Raw genomic sequence first — 5,655 nt, forward strand, 5'->3', positions numbered from 1 at the left:
TGGGTTGGCATATTTCGAGATTAGGATTTGTCACTCCGATTGTCGGAGAGGTATCTCTGGGTCCTCTCGGTAATGCACATCACATAAGCCTTGCAAGCATTACAACTAATGAGTTAGTTGCAAGATGATATATTACGAAACAAGTAAAGAGACTTGCCGGTAACGAGATTGAACTAGGTATTGAGATACCGACAATCGAATCTCGGGCAAGTAACATACCGATGACAAAGGGAACAACGTATGTTGTTATGCGGTCTGACCGATAAAGATCTGCGTGGAATATGTAGGAGCCAATATGAGCATCCAGGTTCCGCTATTAGTTATTGACTGGAGACGTGTCTCGGTCATGTCTACATTGTTCTCGAACCCATAGGGTCCGCACGCTTAACGTTACGATGACTTTTTCATTATGAGTTTGTATATTTTGATGTACCGAAGTTTGTTCGGAGTCCCGAATGTGATCACGGATATGACGAGGAGTCTCGAAATGGTCGAGACATAAAGATTGATATATTGGAAGCCTATGTTTGGACATTGGAAGTGTTCCGGGTGAAATCGGCATTTTACCGGAGTACTGGGAGGTTACCGGAACCCCCCGAGAACCTAATGGGCCTTAATGGGCCTAGTAGAGGAAGAGGAGAGGAGGCCTAGGGGCTGCAGGGCGCCCCTGCCCCCCCAAGTCTGAATTGGACAAGGAGGGGGGTGGTGCCCCCCTTTCCTTTTTCCCTCCCCTCCTTCCCCCCAAGTCCTAATCCAACTAGGGAAAGGGGGGAAGTCCTACTCCCGGTAGGAGTAGACTCCTCCGGCGCGCCTCCTCCTAGGGCCGGCCGCACCCCCGCTTGCTCCTTTATATACGGGGGCAGGGGGGCACCTCTAGACACACAAGTTGATCTTCAAGATCGTTCTCTTAGCTGTGTGCGGTGCCCCCTCCACCATAGTCCTCGATAATAATGTAGTGGTGCTTAGGCGAAGCCCTGTGATAGTAGAACATCAAGATCGTCACCACGCCGTCGTGCTGACGGAACTCTTCCCCGACACTTTGTTGGATCGGAGTCCGGGGATCGTCATCGAGCTGAACGTGTGCTAGAACTCGAAGGTGCCGTAGTTTCGGTGCTTGATCGGTTGGGCCGTGAAGACGTACGACTACATCAATCGCGTTGTCATAACGCTTCTGCTATCGGTCTACGAGGGTACGTAGACAACACTCTCCCCTCTCGTTGCTATGCATCACCATGATCTTGCGTGTGCGTAGGAATTTTTTTGAAATTACTACGTTCCCCAACAGATAGAACCTATGGTTGAGGCATAGGGAATGACTTTCATTTTCTCTCTATATTTTGCAGTGGTCGGGCATTGAGTCTGACTCAACTTCACACCTTGTAACACAGGTAAGAACCCTTTCTTTGCTTGATCCATTTTGAACTTCTTCAAAACTTTATCAAGGTATGTGCTTTGTGAAAGTCCAATTAAGCGTCTTGATCTATCTCTATAGATCTTGATGCCCAATATATAAGCAGCTTCACCAAGGTCTTTCATTGAAAAATTCTTATTCAAGTATCCTTTTATGCTATTCAGAAATTCAGTATCATTTCCGATTAACAATATGTCATCCACATATAATATCATAAATGCTACGGAGCTCCCACTCACTTTCTTATAAATATAGGCTTCTCCAAAACTCTGTATAAAACCATATGCTTTGATCACACTATCAAAGCGTATATTCCAACTCCGAGATGCTTGCACCAGTCCATAAATGGATCGCTGGAGCTTACACACTCTTTTAGCACCTTTTGGATCGACAAAACCTTCTGGTTGTATCATATACAACTCTTCTTTAAGATATCCATTAAGGAATGCAGTTTTGACATCCATTTGACAAATTTCATAATCATAGAATGCGGCAATTGCTAACATGATTCGGACGGACTTAAGCATCGCTACGGTTGAGAAGGTCTCTTCGTAGTCAACTCCTTGAACTTGTTGAAAACCTTTTGCAACTAGTCGAGTTTTGTAGATAGTAACATTGTCGTTAGCGTCAGTCTTCTTCTTAAAGATCCATTTATTCTCTATGGCTTGCCGATCATCGGGCAAGTCAACCAAAGTCCACACTTTGTTCTCATACATGGATCACATCTCAGATTTCATGGCCTCAAGCCATTTCGCGGAATCTGGGCTCCTCATCGCTTCCTCATAGTTCGTAGGTTCATCATGGTCAAGTAGCATGACTTCTAGAACAGGATTTGTTGGAAATATGCCCTAGAGGCAATAATAAATTAGTTATTATTATATTTCCTTGTTCATGATAATCGTTTTATTATCCATGCTAGAATTGTATTGATAGGAAACTCAGATACATGTGTGGATATATAGACAACACCATGTCCCTAGTAAGCCTCTAGTTGACTAGCTCGTTGATCAATAGATGGTTACGGTTTCCTGACCATGGACATTGGAAGTTGTTGATAACGGGATTACATCATTAGGAGAATGATGTGATGGACAAGACCCAATCCTAAGCCTAGCACAAGATCATGTAGTTCGTATGCTAAAGCTTTTCTAATGTCAAGTATCATTTCCTTAGACCATGAGATTGTGCAACTCCCGGATACTGTAGGAGTGCTTTAGGTGTGCCAAACGTCACAATGTAACTGGGTGGCTATAAAGGTACACTACAGGTATCTCCAAAAGTGTCTGTTGGGTTGGCATGAATCGAGACTGGGATTTGTCACTCCGTGTGACGGAGAGGTATCTCTGGGCCCACTCCGTAGGACATCATCATAATGTGCACAATGTGATCAAGGAGTTGATCACGGGATGATGTGTTACGGAACGAGTAAAGAGACTTGCCGGTAACGAGATTGAACAAGGTATCGGGATACCGACGATCGAATCTCGGGCAAGTATCGTACCGATAAACAAAGGGAATTGTATACGGGATTGATTAAGTCCTTGACATCGTGGTTCATCCGATGAGATCATCGTGGAGCATGTGGGAGCCAACATGGGTATCCAGATCCCGCTGTTGGTTATTGACCGGAGAACGTCTCGGTCATGTCTGCATGGTTCCCGAACCCGTAGGGTCTACACACTTAAGGTTCGGTGACGCTAGGGTTATAGAGATATTAGTATGCGGTAACCCAAAAGTTGTTCGGATTCCCGGATGAGATCCCGGACGTCACGAGGAGTTCCGGAATGGTCCGGAGGTAAAGATTTATATATGGGAAGTCTTGTTTTGGTCGCCGGAAAAGTTTCGCGCATTATCGGTATTGTACCGGGAGTGCCGAAAGGGGTCCGGGGGTCCACCAAGGGGGTCCACCTGCCCCGGGGGGCCACATGGTCTGTAGGGGTGTGCGCCTTGACCTATATGGGCCAAGGGCACCAGCCCCAAGAGGCCCATGCGCCAAGAGATAAGGGAAAGGAAGATTCCTAAAGGGGGAAGGCACCTCCTAGGTGCCTTGGGGAGGATGGACTCCTCCCTGGCCGCACCCTTCCTTGGAGGAAGGGCCAAGGCTGCGCCCCCCTCTCCCTTGGCCCTATATATAGTGGGGGGAAGGGAGGGCAGCCTGACCTAAGCCCTGGCGCCTCCCTCTCCCTCCCATGACACATCTCCCTCCTCCCGCAGCGCTTGGCGAAGCCCTGTTGGAATCCCGCTACTTCCACCACCATGCCGTCGTGCTGCTGGATCTCCATCAACCTCTCCTCCCCCCTTGATGGATCAAGAAGGAGGTGACGTTGCTGCTCCATACATGTGTTGAAAACGGAGGTTCCGTCCGTTCGGCGCTAGGATCATCGGTGATTTGGATCACGACGAGTACGACTCCATCAACCCCGTTCTCTTGAACGCTTCCGCGCGCGATCTACAAGGTTATGTAGATCCACTCCTCCCTCGTTGCTAGATGACTCCATAGATTGATCTTGGTAATGCGTAGAATTTTTTTGAATTTCTGCTACGTTCCCCAACGGTGGTATCAGAGCTAGGTCTATGCATAGTTACTATGCACGAGTAGAACACAAAGTAGTTGTGGGTGTTGATTTTGTTCAATATGCTTACCGTTACTAGTCCAATTTTGATTCGGCGGCATTGTGGGATGAAGCGGCCCGGACCAACCTTACACGTACGCTTACGTGAGACCGGTTCCACTGACTGACATGCACTAGTTGCATAAGGTGGCTGGCGGGTGTCTGTCTCTCCCACTTTAGTCGGATCGGATTCGATGAAAAGGGTTCTTATGAAGGGTAAATAGCAATTGGCATATCACGTTGTGGTCTTTGCGTAGGTAAGAAACGTTCTTGCTAGAAACCCATAGCAGCCACATAAAACATGCAAACAACAATTAGAGGACATCTAACTTGTTTTTGCAGGGTATGCTATGTGATGTGATATGGCCAAAGGATGTGATGAATGATATATGTGATGTATGAGATGATCATGTTCTTGTAATAGGAATCACAACTTGCATGTCGATGAGTATGACAACCGGCAGGAGCCATAGGAGTTGTCTTAATTTATTTATGACCTGCGTGTCAACATAAACGTCATGTAATTACTTTACTTTATTGCTAACCGTTAGCTGTAGTAGTAGAAGTAATAGTTGGTGAGGCAACTTCATGGAGACACGATGGTGGAGATCATGATGATGGAGATCATGGTGTCATGCCGGTGACGATGATGATCATGGAGCCCCGAAGATGAAGATCAAAAGGAGCAATATGATATTGGCCATATCATGTCACTATTTGATTGCATGTGATGTTTATCATGTTTATACATCTTATTTGCTTAGAACGACGGTAGTAAATAAGATGATCCCTCATTAAAATTTCAAGAAAGTGTTCCCCCTAACTGTGCACCGTTGCGAAAGTTCATCGTTTCGAAGCACCACGTGATGATCGGGTGTGATAGATTCTTACGTTCGAATACAACGGGTGTTGACGAGCCTAGCATGTATAGACATGGCCTCGGAACACATGCAAAACACTTAGGTTGACTTGACGAGCCTAGCATGTACAGACATGCCCTCGGAACACAAGAGACCGAAAGGTCGAGCATGAGTCGTATGGTAGATACGATCAACATGAAGATGTTCACCGATGTTGACTAGTCCGTCTCACGTGATGATCGGACACGGCCTAGTTGACCCGGATCATGTAATCACTTAGATGACTAGAGGGATGTCTATCTGAGTGGGAGTTCATAAGATGAACTTAATTATCCTGAACATAGTCAAAAGGTCTTCACAAATTATGTCGTAGCTCGCGCTTCAGTTCTACTGTTTATGTTCCTAGAGAAAATTTAGGTTAAAGTTGATAGTAGCAATTATGCGGACTAGGTCCGTAAACTGAGGATTGTCCTCATTGCTTCATAGAAGGCTTATGTCCTTAATGCACCGCTCAGTTTGCTGAACCTCGAACATTGTCTGTGGATGTTGCGAACATCTGACATACACGTTTTGATAACTACGTGATAGTTCAGTTAAATGGTTTAGAGTTGAGGCACCGAAGACGTTTTGAAACGTCGCCAAACATATGAGATGTTTTGAGGGCTGAAATTGGGATTTCAGGCTCGTGCCCATGTCAAGAGGTATAAGACCTCCGACGATTTTCTTAGCCTACAAACTAAGGGAGAAAAGCTCAATTGTTGAGCTTGTGCTC

The sequence above is a fragment of the Triticum aestivum genome, chromosome 5A, assembly GCF_018294505.1.
Source record: "Triticum aestivum cultivar Chinese Spring chromosome 5A, IWGSC CS RefSeq v2.1, whole genome shotgun sequence".
NCBI classification, from domain to species: domain Eukaryota; kingdom Viridiplantae; phylum Streptophyta; class Magnoliopsida; order Poales; family Poaceae; genus Triticum; species Triticum aestivum.